We start from the raw sequence: 16691 nt of genomic DNA on the forward strand, positions 1-16691 counted from the left end.
ATGGCCCCAAATCACCAAGAGCTTTATCTTGATTCAAGAAGAATCTTAATTTCTTTATTGTATCATGCGATATTTTGATTAATTCAGTTTTTAGCCTTCAAACCTAACTTCCTAGTTCTTGACTGCCAGACTATGACTTGAGCAGCTGACAGCTGTGGGGATGGATTCAAGTTCCTAATTTTGCTACAAACGCAAATACTCTGCTGCTCCATCTCTATACTGATAGTGTTATCATAGGACTCACAGGACACATTGGAATAGAGTTGACTTCCTTTCCCATCGTCACTACTTCATTCTATAAAAGGAGTTTGTCACGGGTGGTGATAGTGTGTGTGTGTGTGTGTGTGTGTGTGTGTGCGTGTGTGCGTGCGCGCGCGTGTGTGTGCGCGCGCGCGTGTGTGCCTGCTTTCGTGCGTGTGTGACAAGAACAACATGCCGTGTGCGTTAACCAATGTCTTTTTATTAAGCTTACTAAGAACCAAGTTCTTAGTAAGCACCAATATAGCATTCATATGTTTCTTACACACTGTAAAAAAACAAATACAATTGTCATCATTTGGAGTCGGCCTTAGTAATTATGGTATGTAACCGCTAGAGGGCGTCACCAACACACTAAAAACAACACAGAACAACAACCCTGCTCGATTGCCAAGGTTACGTTTTTGTTTTACAACAAAACATTTGTGCAAGGTTCAGAGGCCAGTGTCCTAATGTAATACAATGATTGGCGACAAACAAAAAAAACATAAAGAAATAGCCAGAGAAGCCTAAGCAATCAAGCTGCCCATTCAATATTTTCAACAAGAGGATGTGTGGCACCGCACCAGCATGTTGAATAGAACAAGGTCACGTTGAAAACACGTCACAACAACAAACCGTGAGAAGGTCACGGTTTGAGAGATGTATGTGGATGATATCATTCCAATAAACACGCGGAAACGTCCTCTGGTGCGGCTGCATATCCGAAACTCAAAGTAAAGGACAGCCTTGTTATTCACACCTGGCTCACAATCCATTTCCGCCATATCTTAAACGTTGGCGGTTGATTATATTATTGATATCATTAAAAGGTTACGGTCAGGAGGTCAGGAACAAAAGCTCTTGGGAATAGGGAATCGATGTAAGCTGTAAAATACTGCAGAACAGCACAGAGGACAGCCTAGTAGAGCCACTGGCTCCCCACTGATAGGCCACAGAGACAGCCGTCCTCCAGCAAATCGACAGAACGTTGTTACAATTTCATTTGTGACTGGAATAACGGCACTCATGGAACAATATGTAAATGCATTGCCCTTTCTTACTTAATTTATGGCTCCATTATGTACTTGAAAATGCATTTTTAATCCTTGATTTCTATTCTGTCTGTCTGCTCATCAACCTATCCATTCATCCATACTCATCAACCCATCCATCCATCCATCCATCCATCCATCCATCCATCCATCCATCCATCCATCCATCCATCCATCCATCCACCCCCCCCCCCCCCACACACACACCCCTGCCACCCTGTAGGGAGAATAATGAGTTAAGGGAAGATCTGTTCACCACAGAGCTCCGGAAATGGGGGGGGGGGTGATGTTTGAGTGGTAGGGTTGATAACCCAGAAGAAACTTGTAAAACAGGAAGTCCTCCCACCTTACTTTCACACATTTTTTGACACAACGAAGGATATCAACACCACTGCAATTTATCAAGCCTGTGTGTGTGTGTGTGTGTGTGTGGGTGTGGGTGTGGTTGTGGTTGTGTGGGTGTGTACTGATACACTGACCAATACGGCATGAATTGTGATCACTTCTGCTGCAGGGTCAAACTCCTTCACCACTTCCTCCACCATCCCCAACTCTAACATCACCCCACTCACCCCTCCATCTCCAGCATCACCACCACCACCCCCACCATCACCACCAGGACTGAATGGAACATATTATCCGCATTCACATCCACTATAAAGTTAGCGTTCTAGAACCAAGGTGGCTGCCAGGAGAAAGAGGCCCATGGCTCTTGTTTTCAATCCTGCAGATTGAGGCGTCTTTGTCCCTGGCACTCCGTGTGTCACCCGTACCATTAATAATGCTGCCGAGGAGTGGGCTGAGCTGAAAGACGAGGTGGGGTGGTGGGGTGGTTGATGGTTTATCCACGGCCGCACACCAGTCAGGGCGTCCCCTTCAGTTCCCTTTTGACTGCTGAGAACGCAATTAATCAGCCATGCATGACGTTAGCCATGCATGACAGGCAGACGCGCACTCAAACACAGGTGCACGAAACGCAAACACACACACACACACGCGTGCGCGCGCATGCACATACACTCACACACGCAAAAAACACACTTGAAAGCAAACACACAGACACACACACACACAGACAAACAGACAGACAGACATAAACACACTTAAAAGCAAACACACACACACACACACACACACACACACACACACACATACACCCCCCACACCACCCCCACACACAAACACACTTAAAAGCAAAGACACACACACACACACACAAACACACTTGAAAGCAAAAACACACACACACACACAAACCTTTCTATGTCTGGCTCAGGGGGGCTAGAGTTCTCAGGGGAGGCATAGCCGTTCTGTAGTAGATCTAACGGCCGTTCTGCATCCACCAATCAGTGTTGACCGGGGGGGTGAGCGCCAGGTCAACCGAAGGAGCACAAAATGCAGTACACACGCATCCAGGACAAGGGGATCTAAATAACTCAGGGCATCCGGTTTCCAAAGCATACCTTGATGTAGCGAAGCTGATTAAAAGTGATTGTAGTTATGAACGGTTTGAGTTTAGGCATTACAGACGCCGAGGAAGCGGATTATCTCTGCTCCCTGATGGGTTTCTCCAAAGAGCTCAGATCATAATTAACAACTGCATTACACCCCCCTTCTCCGATAACCTGACACAGGGAAAGCTTTTATACAGACATGCGCATTGCGCAACATACTCACAAGCAGGGGCATGCGCACGTCACACACAAACACATGCACCGGAACACACATGCATGCATGCACGCACGCACGCACGCACGCACGCACGCACGCACGCACGCACGCACGCACGCACACGCACACGCACACGCACACACACACACTGTGTTCTAGCAAACCACATGTGGATCACTAGAAGATATTGCTGGAATCCCTACTCAAGATTCGTAATTTCTGAAAGTGAGTTCTACAATTTTGAATGGGCGTTATTCCTCGGCTGGTATTTTCAGCAAGTATGAATGTATGAACTATGCAATGTTTTATTTGCGGTTGTTGGGGTTTAATACTTCCCCTGTTTCTGCTTAGAAGCTGTGCTTTGATGCTACTTCATAAAACATGCTCTTCTTCTTCAACCATAAACAAGTGGTATATGATATATATGAAGCCACACTATGATCTAAGTACCGGTACAATGTTAAGCTGAACCAATAGGACAGAACTGTATATTATTTAACCTTTTCCAATAGACGATAGCTATATTGGAAATATTCCAGCAGCTATAATAAGATAACATCAACACGTAGATCCAATACACCCCAACATAGTGAAATCCCATTTACTTACACCTGATAAAAACGTACATTTTCTTATTTGAACCATGAGATGGTCCTGACCAAGATATAGCTATATACAATCAATCTACTTCAATATGTACACTTATAATAGACTTCAACATTTTATTATAAGATTGTACGCAACAAGGTCATAAACCAAGACGAATGGTGAAAAGTGCAAGCTATTTAAATCACCCTTTTTAATAATCATTTATGAATCTCCCAAGATACTATGCAAAGCCAGTACATAGGCTACTTCGGCTAGATAGAACGTTATTGAACAAACGTTATCTTGTGTCACCTTCACAAAAGCCCTATAGGCTACCTGATCTCTTCAGCTCCGCGGGTTTTAATGAAACGAGAGTAAAGACATCAGATGCAGTGTTTTAATTAACAACAAATTGTAATGAAGGAGCTATCCCACTCAATGGCACACTGTGCCAGCACAAATGAAGCTCTATGCTGGGGTAAAGGTGTGTGTGTGTGTGTGTGTGTGTGTGTGTGTGTGTACGTGCGTTCGTGCGTGCGTGTGTCTGTGTGTGTGTGTGTCTGCCCATGCATGTGACCGTGTGTATGTGTGTGAGCATGTGTGTCTGCCCATGCATGCGACCGTGTGCGTGTGTATGCACGTGTGTGTGTAGGTGTGTGTGTGTGTGAGAGGTGCCACCATTTGCCAACCAACTCAGGCCCAAATGGGCTGATAAACAGTTTAATTGGGGAGCAGGATGAGTTGTGTGTTGCCATATGAGCCCAGGGCCCATTCCAGCCTCAAAGAGCCATCACACTTGTTTATTAGCACCAGCTGGCTCTCCGTCCACCTGTCATTAGCCCCACCACTTGCTGTTGAACATAACCTCTTTAACGTATTACATTCCTACAGAGACAGGTAATTTTAAGTGGCGTTTTATTTTTTGTCACGACTGTGTAATGTACAGGTCGTTATGTAGATCAGCGCCCTTATCGCCATAACACACCCTCTGTGCTTCCAGCTAAACCTGGCCGTTATGTAGGCCTAGCACTGAACTACGTTATCACATTTTCCTTGATAGTTAGAGGCCAACCAGGGAGGATTTCTTTAAATGCATAAATCACACACTAATGTGAACGTTGACCGCAAGCAGTGGATATTTCAAACTGCAAGTGAACCAATTTGCTTTTATAAAACTGTCATAAGTTGACTGAGGCGTAATCACACATTCCATCCCGCCATGTTTTTAATCACCTAGTAGCACACAATTAGCACTCAGGAAACAGTGTTGGGCAGCACTAAGGTTATGCTCATTAACCCCTAGAGCCAAGAAGCTGCTAGCCTGTAGTACTATTTTAATCCGTCCATCTTACACACAAGCTGTGTTTACTCATTCAGCCTGGGGCCAAACGGCTCTATTAAAGATATATTGATCCTGGAATGGTTTTGCTTCTACAGGCTATAGTCCAAATTACTCAGAAAGCCCTCTAGCTAGCAGCAACAACATATTGTGTTGTCACACACACACACGCGCGCGCACACACACACACACACACACACACACACACACACACACACACACACACACACACACACACACACACACACACACACACACGCATACATGTCACCCCAGGGATTAGAGGTTAGCTGGTCATTAAATTATTTATCAAGATGTTGCCCTAGGCCTGCCTTTATGAAAAGTTGCTGGCGAACCTCTCCCCCAGATATGTTTGTTTTGTTCTGGAGAAATCATTTTGACAAGTGGTGTGCTTTTTGTCTATCTTCTGCAAGCCCTATCAGACCTTTCATCAGTCAGTGAGATGTATTGGAGTGTTGATACACTGGTTTTATCTCGTGAGCCTACTCCAAATGACAGTCAGACAAGAGTAGCAGTAGCAGCACTTGTACGTTTTTGAAATGTGACACAATTAATAAAAGGAAAACCCTGAACTCACATTTGTTTGAGGGAATTGTATGACTTTTTAAATAACATGTAGAAAGATGTCAAAGACGTTTTGAATGTCAAAGACGATGAAATGTGTCTGGGAATTGTTGTATCATTCTTTTGTCCTTAATCAAATCGGCAGCCCAAAGGTTCTGGTTTTGAAACCCAATGTTTACAGTCTACCTGTATGTATCTTTGAGAGGGATGCATATCTCTTAAACAGGCGTACATTTTATCACCTCTATTTTAATATAGGCCTACTGTGAGGCAATTTGGATGAAAGCTTTAATGAAGTTTTAAGAATATACTGACAAATATAGTCTATAAAATCCTTATAGATGTTGAAGGTTATTACTGAGGTCAGGAATCGACGTGCTCCTCTTGTTAGATAATTCATCAACAAACACGATAACTTTCCTTTCACAGTTCATTAATTGATTACCAGAATTAAAATAATTAAATTAATCTTTGTTCACATGCCCGGAACATCGTAATGACTCTTAAAATGTTGGTCGTGCTCGTTGCGATTTTAATGTAAATATTTTGTGCATGTGTTTTCCACCAAATAACAGGTGTGAAAATTGAGTAGTAAATCTGTATCCAGAAGACTTGGCCTCGTATTTGATTGGCCGGGATTAGCTGGTAATTAATGCTGGGCTCCAGTGGTCTTGAGAGAGAGAGAGAGAGAGAGAGAGAGAGAGAGAGAGAGAGAGAGAGAGAGAGAGAGAGAGAGAGAGAGAGAGAGAGAGAGAGAGAGAGAGAGAGAGAGAGAGAGAGAGAGAGAGAGAGAGAGAGAGAGAGAGAGAGAGAGAGAGAGAGAGAGAGAGAGAGAGAGAGAGAGAGAGAGAGAGAGAGAGAGAGAGAGAGAGAGAGAGAGAGAGAGATAAATAGGGGATGCCAAATGACAGACTTAGGAGGCGGGCAGGAGAGGGGGGTATAAATCTAATCTCTCTGGAGGCCAGGGAGGCTCAAACACACACTCATCCTGCTGGCATGTGCCTGGTGTGGACTTGCCCAATCGTCCCAACCACCAGCATAATGACCTCAAAACTCGATGGGACTTTTTCTGTGTTGCATAAATACGCGCCTAGACGGGGGCAACAGTAAAAAGGGAAACGACATTACAGTATTAAATACGATGCGCTCCTCAGCCTTGAACTCGTATAAACTATTAAAGTGTCCTGTGTATTACCGGCCACTCTTTTATCCATTGAGATAAAAGCCTTGGACGGAACGGACCACTCAGCCATATCTACAACCAAATGAAGCTTTTTTTTTTTTAGGAATGCTCTTATTAAATATGATCTTGCTCCCCTTACGAGCCGGAGGTGCATTAAATTGAATGCAAAGAGAGGTATAAAAATAAGTGTTGGAGCACGGTATTCACCGCCGGTCAACAGGATATGCATATGCTCCCTCTCAGAGCTTTTAAGACATAGGAGGATGGCGGGTGCACTTCATTAGGAGAAGCCTGAGGATGTGCTGAGGCCCTGTGCCTACGGCTGCTGGTGTGAAGGGGAGTGGATTGGTTGCAAGGTAGCTGGGATATCGAGAATGATAAGCAGTCTTATAAGACTATCGATTTGAACTTGACCAGTGTGGGTCACGGGAACGATGGATTTCCCCAGGGGTTGGAAAAAGGCCTATTTCACCAAAGGCGGAAAATAAGACGGCTGTTATTTTTTACAACCCATCTTTCGGGAAACCTATGTTCTTGTACCATGGATCAGTATATAAGACAGATGGCAGTGATGCGGATGTTGAGAAAGCATGTGGTTTGAAGCATTACTTGAAGAAATACATCTTTTTTTTTTCTTGTTTTTATGCCCAGGATGGGGCATATCAGAGACATAATCACGCATATGTATTTTATTGAATTCTAATTGGGATTAGTTTGATCTTTACATCAAGCTATTCAGCAGCTTGCGGCATTTGCGTGTAGGAGTGATGTGTTGCAGAGTTCTTGCAAGTCTATTTGTTGTGGGAAAAACTGTGATTAAGAGAGGTGTAAGTATAAATATGTGTAAAAAACAATAGGGTATGGTGTGTGAACCATCCATATCCCATATGCCTTGCAATATTTGTTTAGGCACTGTACAATTTGGATCAGCCCTGGAAAATAGTCAACCCCATAGTTCCAGCAATAAATAAGTAGTATTTAAATACATACTGTGTGTTTGTTCTCTCATCGTCATCAACTTATCCGGGGTCGGGTCGCGGGGGGAGCAGCTCAAGCAGGGGGCCCCAGACTTCCCTTTCCCGGGCCACATTGACCAGCTCTGACGGGGGGATCCCGAGGCGTTCCCAGGCCAGTGTTGAGATATAATCTCTCCACCTAGTCCTGGGTCTTCCCCGAGGTCTCCTCCCCACTGGACGTGCCTGAAACACCTCCCAAGGGAGGCGCCCAGTGGGCATCCTTACCAGATGCCCGAACCACCTCAGCTGACTCCTTTCTAAGTAAAGGAGCAGCGGCTCTAATTGTTACATACTTTAATTCAACGTTTATCCAGTGCAGATTAAACAATAATATTTCTTTAAATTAGACGTTTTTCATTCATTATGGTTTGTTGTCTTTAATATCATACCACCTATAGATATAACCATAGGGTCAGAAAAAGTAGTGGCTTCCACTCCAAATGATGAATTACTTGAAAAAGAATATCATGCTAACAGGATAAACAGTGTAGCCTGGGTACAGCACTCAACTCTATTATGTGAACCTCTTGCTGCTAAAGCTTTATCTTGAAAGACAGCTGAGCAAAGATATAAGAATTCCCTGAGAAGTGTATGACAAGGTCAAAGGATGTTAGCATAGCCGATCAGATCTGTGAAAGCAGGCACCATGGCATAGTAGGCCTATCCCATCATTCTCATAACATGCCCCGTATTATGGGGCATTTGGCATAGTTAGCATAGCCCCACTAGATATTTTATAGCATACCCTTTTTCGCTACATGGAAGGAAGCATAACCAACTAGCTACATAGCATCCGAAATGTAATCCATCTCTTTTATAGCACACTCCTGGAATAATAGGCCCTGCTTATCATTTCACTTGAACCTCACAAGTATGGGTTCATTTTGAAAAAATTGCATAATATGTTGTGCTATTACCAGCTACTATCTTGATTAAAAGTGGCTTCTTGAATTTGATGGAAGTCCACCAGATATTATTAACATATTCCACTTTTTTTTCTTTCTTGTGAAGATCTATCAAATTCTGAAAGCGTAGCACATTTCACAGGCTTCTGATTAGGAGATATGAACTGGAAGTTTACTTCATATTCATAAGTACACCTTAGAGCAATTTTTCTGATCTGTACTTCCAAAAAACTAATATTTCACTGACATCCTGTCAGTGATATTAAATGAAGAGTAAAATGTCTAGATCTTTTTTTTTAATAAAAATGTATTTAATGCTATAAGTGAAGATGGAATATGCTACCGTGTTTGATTAAAAGTTCCCTTTTTTGTCTTCGATTCCTGTTATAATCCTGTGTGTTTGAGTGTTTGTGTGTGTTTATGTGTGTGCATGGATATTGTGCATTTGTACATGTGGGAGCATGTCAAGCATCTGAACAACAGTGAGATGCATGTCAGTTCCCCATGTTGCAGCGATAAGGATTCTGATTTATTATGCATGCAAAGGCAACATGATGATTTTACGTGTTGCCAGATTCCAAGGATTGTCCTCAGGGACGTGCACAGGGGGGTTGCTCAGGTTGCTTGGGCAACTGCCCATATGCCCTCCTCGACTCAGGTTGCCCTTCCGAGAAAAAAATAAATAAATATATATATATTTTTTAATCATTAAATGGATGCAGAATTTCATGTAGGCCTAGATAATAAAAATCGCCACTCGAAACATTTCATAAAGTAAGCGTAGCCTCATTCAATTCCGTTCGGGCACTGAGACTGAAAGTCAGTAGGGGGAGGGCAAACTCTGCCGCGCGGCAACAGCCGCTTTTGCCGCCTCCCCTACTGCCACCCCTCCCTCATTGAAATGAATGGAGGCGGCGAGTTGCCGCGCAGCGTGTGAAAGCTGCTTTTCCTAGCTGCAGCGCTGCACGCGACCGGAACACCGGCACCTGTGAGACGACCGCCTTGATGTTCTCGGAAAAGGACAAGGTGCATTTGAGATGTATAACAAACAAACAATCATCATCACGTTTTATGAAATTAATTACAATCTTCATAAATCCAGGCTCAGTTTGCCACGTAACGTTTAGCCTAAATAATCAGACAGCTAGCTAGCTTGCAGACAAGCAGCCCGTTATCACATAGTCTACACATTTTTTGGTAGGCAAACTAAGCTACATGTCTGCTGATAGTTAGTTTCTAACATTTCGTTTTAACAAGAAGAATAAATGATGGAAGTAATGCATCACATGAATTATTTCATTCAAAATGGTTCATGCCTAAATCTTATCACTATTTTGGGTATTGTTTGTTATTAAGTGAGCGCATCACTACAGGGTAGTGATGTGCTCCGAAATCCGAAATCAGTGTGGTCAAGAGCGGCTGTCTGACCTCCTCCTGCTGTCCATAGAGAAGGACATACCAATCGACAAAGAAGAGGTTCTGAAGGCTTCTCTTTTGAAGCTTTGCATTTTTAAAATGTCAATTTGGAGAAACTTATCTGTGACTTGATAGGATGTTGTTTAATTATGTTTGTGTTCATGTTATGTTCTTCTTCTTTAAGTCATGTTTTTCTGCATTATCGTTAGTAGTAGTTATTTCAGTGTTTTACTTATTTGTATTAATATATTAATAAAGACCCTGTTATTCTCAGTCCTTCATATAGCCTGTGAGTTTTTTTTTTTTTGTTGGGGGGGGGGGGGCTTTTTTCAGGTCAGAGCAACTGCCCCTCAAACTTCCTGTGCACGTCCCTGATTGTCCTCTCACTCAGTTGTTTAAATCATCTTAAACCAAAAATATCAGTGGTCTCATTCATGGGCTACTGAATTAATTTACCAAGGTAGAGAGAAAGTCCATCTTGTCTTATTTCCAAGGGTGTAAGTGACAAATTAGTAGCGGACAAACCCAGGCCCCATGGTGGAACAGAAAGGCAGAAAGGGAAAAAGATTGGCCTGGATTCACATGGGGATCATTTCGGAGCTGGGCTCTCTAGCCCAGAGATCCTAACAGGGGCCTTGTAAACAATATAAAACTGAGAGCCAAATCAGTTGGCTCCATTATAAAATGGCTACCACCTGTCATTGGCAGGGCTCTGTTTTTGGATACGTTGTTTGCCTCCCAAAGATCTATCTTAGCCTTCCCATGCAGCACATCACCAAATATATCAGCCTGTGGGTGGAAGGCAGGGAACTGGAAGGATGGTGCGCAAATTGGTTGGATAGTTTAAGGGTTAATCAACCATTGGTAACCATTAAACATCCGTTAATCAATGAGAGTTCAAGCGGTTATCAAAGCTTGGTGTTAATTGCAAGATGGTTAGTGATGTATAGCGTCTGGATGGTAGCTCATCAATAACAATTAAATTATTCCATTCAAGTTGCTATTGTTGAGCTGTGGAGTTTAACGTGTTTTGAGAAGTGACCTAAAGAGGAGACTTTCAAGCAGCCCTATTGTCTCTGTTGTTTGATGTGAAACAGCAAAACCTCATTATCCTCATCGTAGGACATCGCAGAACACTGATTTTGTTGCAGCGATTTGTCTTATGATGATGATGTTATGTTTTTGATTATCAGGTTGTCAATCATGTTGATTTTGCTTTCCATTGTTCGCAATTATCATTTGGATTAGGATTTTTATGATGATTTTACTTACACACCTGTTATTAGAATTAAGGCTTTCAAATCATTTCGTTATTGTTTTGCAATTTTAATTTGAAAACTGTTACATATTGGTCTCACAAACAGTTTGTGAACATTTCTGGGGTTATTTTTAAAATAAATTGATATCGCGTTCTAACGGTGGAAATGACCCGTAAGCCACATAAAGTCTGCGGTTCACTGTAGTTCAAGAGAGTTTGACATGAGCCAAGGGGTTGGTTTTTTCTTAAACCTTCACCACTGCAAAGACAGCTCAGAATGCATCGTGTTTACTCACAGGCGGAAGGGTTCCTACAAAAAGGGGCGTTTACTTACCCTTTAAGACAATCAAGGATGGATTCTTTAACTATTAACCACTATATACTCTATACTCCATTGGCATCAGCGGCGGGGCCATCAGACAGGTTGAGTTACTATGATTACACGCTATGTGTTTAAGAGCGAATGATTCCCAAGCCATCGGGGAATCAATAGAGGACAGCTCAAGGAGCGTTTCCACAAGAGGTAGCCCCGCATTGCATAATGGCATCTCTACTTCTGCCTACAGCCTGGTGATTAATTATAGTCAATACTGGTGTTGAGCACTCATTAGTATGTGTAGGGAAGCATATGTTTCTGTAAGGTCGGCCTAATTCCTGTCTGTCTAACTCTTCCAATAACTTATATAGCCTGACGGGAACTTTGCTTTGCTTTGCGCAGGGACATTCCATATAACATCACAGAGCACTTTTTGCATTCATATTTTTATGTAAAGATAGATCGGTATGGAATAATATTATATCTGATGACTGAGGGTAGAATAGAGTCATTAATTAAAGCTAGCAATTTGGAGAAACAAGCCAGAGTAAGCTAGATCTTGAAAGTATCAAACAGACAAAACCCCATACCTTCTGGCTTACCTCCAAAGCCACTCCCCCAAAACAGTATGTCTAGCTTGAGCAATAGGTGCACGCAGGAAGCCGGTAGGTAGGGGGACATTTAAATTACGTCGGAATAGATGATTAGACAGGCTTGTCTAGCGACAGACCCAAATACCGATAATTTTATTTTTTCCTGTCACAGCATTTGATTCTTTGGTAGTGCTTAACAATGAGTGTACAATAATTATCCATTAATGAATTGGTAGTTAATGCAGTATTAAGCATTCAGCAGAAAACGTGTGATCATTTTCTAATAATGTGTTCATATAACTAAAGTATGTATTAATACGATTTTTAATTGGGTTAGAGTTTGGGTTAAGCCCAACCCTATGAAATGTTTAACTTAATAGAAAATAATAGAATATGCTTTAATGTCCCCATGGGTAAATTTGTCTTGGACTCATCGAAGTGTTGCTCAGAAATATACATTTATTGACAAGGACATGACATAGAACATGATACATACTAAATAGAAGACGTTGACAAGACAACTCGGTGGGGCCCATTGACAGGATGTAGACTGCCCATGGAGCTCCAGTTACAAATACAGAATAGGCCTACATAGATAGATTCAGTATGGCAGATAAACGTAATACTTATAGCTTATATGAGCACAATAAGTGAATGATAACTGTTAATAACGGTTAGTTATTGCTTACAACTGCAATAACTAAAGTTGATGATTTGTTAATTATTGGGTAAAATGTTACAGATTTATTAATAGCTGTAGAGATGTAGGCCTAATTAGAATTTCAGGGCATTTCAGAAAATGCTTCTCAAATAGATGGACTACCCTAGCGTAAAATTGTTGTTTATTTGAATTCTGCGCGCATATCTTTGAGATATAATATCAAGCTATTTCACTTTTCAAGAAAATATCATCAGTCACTTCTTTGATAAGACGGCTTTATCACACATTTTGAAGTGTTTTGGCCACACTGCAAATCAGACTTTCCTCTGACTTAAAAATAAACAAGATAGTGTTTTCTAGCAGCCTAGTTGAAAGTAAAATCAATAATCAGAATATCAAGGGGTTTGTTTATATTTCAAATGCGTCACTTATCCTTAAAAAAATGCATAAGAAAGCAAGATAAGGCTTGAAACAGTATGTCTATATGTTACAAATATCTTTCAAATTGTGCACACGCACGCACACACACACACACACACACACACACACACACACACACACACACACACACACACACACACACTCGCAAACACGCACACAAACGCGCACACGCACAACCACACAAATACACACGCGTACTGAAACACAAACGGGGCGGTGCTCTCTAAACAAAAAATCCACCAGAGCACCTCCTCTCGGGTCGTTTGGTGGCGCTAGAGCGCTCCAAAATAGGAAGGAAGATCAGAAGTTACCCCCACCACCACCACCACCACCACCACCACCCCCTTCGTCCAGCCAATGCAGCGCATCGGCGGTCCACAGCATCAGGCAAATGAAGTGAGGAGAATCCTTTCAGCGGACGGCTGGGATGCTGGCCACCTGTCTAGAATAGTAAGCAGTGAGCTCCCGACGACAGAGAGCTGATAACGGACGTCTAGTAGACCGATAACGCTATAGTTGCAGGGGGGAGGGCTAAAAGCCTAGACTAGACTATATTTGGAGACGGTGTCCAGGGATATGATCGTGAACCCTCCCAGCGGGATCGACTCTGAGTCAGAATTGAGAGTATCAACTTTGGAGACGGTCGGAAGGTCGGAAGTGACGGACCTTATATAGAGCGTTTTTATTACCGGTCGTGAATTCTCCGAACGTGTGTGGTCTCTTGATTGTAGTGTTTTGAGCTGGTAAAATAATATTGGCTACAGCCGGTCTATTTCTGACTGCACGCCGACGCTCGACGTTTGCGCAATGACCTTAGGCGCACTTGGGAAGCGACGCGCGCACAGCGAGGTATGTGTTGTTTCTCATCTATTCTAAAAAGGGTTTGGGTCTATGAAAAGTTTTCTGTCTGAAGTCTCCAAGTCTATCCCATGCAGGCAGTTTCGTTTGTCGACAACAATTAGCTGATTCCAGTGACTATAATTAAGCAGCTAAGGGGGCACCTAATCTTAGTGATTAATCGTGATTAAAGTTATGCGTAACATCTGTTTACACCTTTTAATATCTCACTAAATAATTTAAAGTCGACTTTAAATGTTCGCATCCGCTCATCCCCACATGATTAGGAAGTTGATGTTGATGTTAATCACACAGCCTGAATCATAGCCTAATGTATTCCCTGCTGTATAAAGTGTATCTTAATTAAGGGTGAGTCAATTATTATTTTATCTCAGTATAATCCCAAGGATAATGTAAGACCAAAAGCCATTTAGCGTGTTTCTAAGTTGCATTTGACATTGCAATGTTTTATCAGCTTCAGAGTGAGACACATAATTGGCTAAATATTGAAGAATTTTGTTTTATCATGAGCAACATAAGAATGATCTCAAAGGTGGAGCAAAGGGAAACTAGTACACGTAGAAAAATACGTTAATTGATATAATCAAATGAATCAGTACTCTGTTCTACTCCCTGGCAGTGAATCAATTATGCATTTCACGATTAGGATGTAATGAAGCGTCATGGTACATTTTTACACTCCCCCATTGTCGTCTCTTTTCCTCGCATGTATTACCTCCAACCCTGTTGTGGCGGGGAAAAAACTATACTGAGAAAGTATACGCTTTCACCAACCCCTATAGATGGGCAGGGAATACTTAAATGCCTCTGTACTGCAGGGTGGGTTTGAGAGCCGGAGAATTGGCTACACACACACGCGCACACACACACACACATACACACATACACACACACACACACACTATGGGAAATGAGTGATGACGGGGATGGAGAGCGCGAGGTGTCTTTCACGCCATTGGTATGCTTGTGTGGGTTCTTATCCCCGTTGGCCTGGGTTGTCTCCCCAGGATACACTACTGTGATTGAAATGTGTGAAAGAGCTTTGAATGATGAGTTTTTGAAAGAAAGCAAAGGGAAAAGAAAAACGACGTGAAAATCTTCCCACTTATTTATTGAAGGTCAAGGGGGCTCCATTTCTTTATTTATCTTTTGTTGTCCTTGAAGATCTAAGTGCTCGCCTTGGTCTCTAATAAGCGGCGAAATGTTATCCTTCATATTATGTTGTTTTCACCTGGGTGTTCACAAATATAAGGTTTTCATCGGTTGTTTTAGATTGTGTGGAGTATCCTTGTCATACCTTTCTTTTCCCTGACCTAGCGAACACTTGCGTGAATGCCTGAGTACGGCTTCATCTTGACTAAATCGGGGTCTTTTCGGACGTGACTCATTTCCCAAAGTCAGGGGCAAACCATAATTGAAGTGGCTCATCCTGATGAAATTGATCTCTAAAGCAGCAGTAGGCAGATTCCCACCTTATTACAACATTAATAGATGTAGGGAAGGCAGGTCAATAACAAAGTGTAATGTGATGGATATCCCCTGTGGTGGGCTGAATAGATTACCTTGAGGAACAACAACTTAGACAACTTAGATCCGAGTTGTGGAAGTCCAGCTGAGCGAAAGTGTGAACCGTGAAAGTAAAAGTTTGTTTGTCCGTCTGCACCTCGACTCCACCACAGTGGAAGCAGAGGCTTTCCCATATATCTGGACTTTATCCGGCTGTCTAGGGAATAGGGATTATCGCTCATCCTTTGATTATCTTTCCATGGCTGTGAGTCTGATGTAGGAGAATCATGACAGGTGCTCTAGTCTTTAAATCCGTCAGTATACCTCATCATTCATTCCGCAGCGTAATTTCAACGGGCTTCAGGGTCAAGTGAATAGCTAATTTCAAAACTTGATGTGATCCTTTCAAGTTGATTTTGTCGCAGTCTTTATTTACTTTAGAGGTTACCCAGAGTTTAGCTTCAGCTATCTGTTGGGACCACCTCAAGTACTTCGTCCTTTTCTGAGGAAACTAAGTGTTCTTTGAGTTACGTGGTTAAAATCGCCCTGAGTCGAGGGCCGCTCCAGGAGAAGATCACAGACTTCAAGTCTCAGGGAAAGTGGGCACCACAGTTGGAATCCAATGGCTTTCGTGTTGGGGGTAATTGGAAGTGTGATGTGATTAATGGTCCTCTTTTGGTTGGTATTTAGACTGTGGAACGCTGAGCAGCTGTGATCAAACCACCTTTTAATACCTTTCCAAACATCCCACCTGGGAAGCAATTAATAAAGGATGATTTATTTTTAAATACCGCCAATGTTATTTAATCGATTTGTCCCGTGTGCTATGAGTCTTGGCGACCTCAGCGCTGGTGATAAATTAACTGTTTAAGGTCAAGACAGTCAGTCAAGTTGGACCCAAATTCAGCAGGGACTCTACTCCTAATTCTGCAACAACATAATCAATTAGAATCAAACTGTGGATGTATGTAGATGTGTGTGCTCCCAGTCTTTGGACTTTGTAACTATTACCTCAAATCTAATGGGGACATATGACACTTACATAAGCAAGACAGGGCTGTCA

At 42.4% G+C, this 16691-nt stretch overlaps 1 protein-coding gene across 1 annotated transcript in view; it reads left to right on the plus strand.

Annotated features, from left to right (window-relative positions):
- Window positions 1-13623: 13623 nt before the first annotated feature.
- LOC115560230 (protocadherin-15-like) overlaps window positions 13624-16691 on the plus strand; it is a 225899-nt gene continuing 222831 nt past the window's right edge. Inside the window, 1 exon segment of the mRNA XM_030379553.1 lies at window positions 13624-14113. The gene's annotated coding sequence lies outside the window, so the exon portion shown is untranslated.

The sequence above is a fragment of the Gadus morhua genome, chromosome 15 (genome assembly GCF_902167405.1).
Source record: "Gadus morhua chromosome 15, gadMor3.0, whole genome shotgun sequence".
NCBI classification, from domain to species: domain Eukaryota; kingdom Metazoa; phylum Chordata; class Actinopteri; order Gadiformes; family Gadidae; genus Gadus; species Gadus morhua.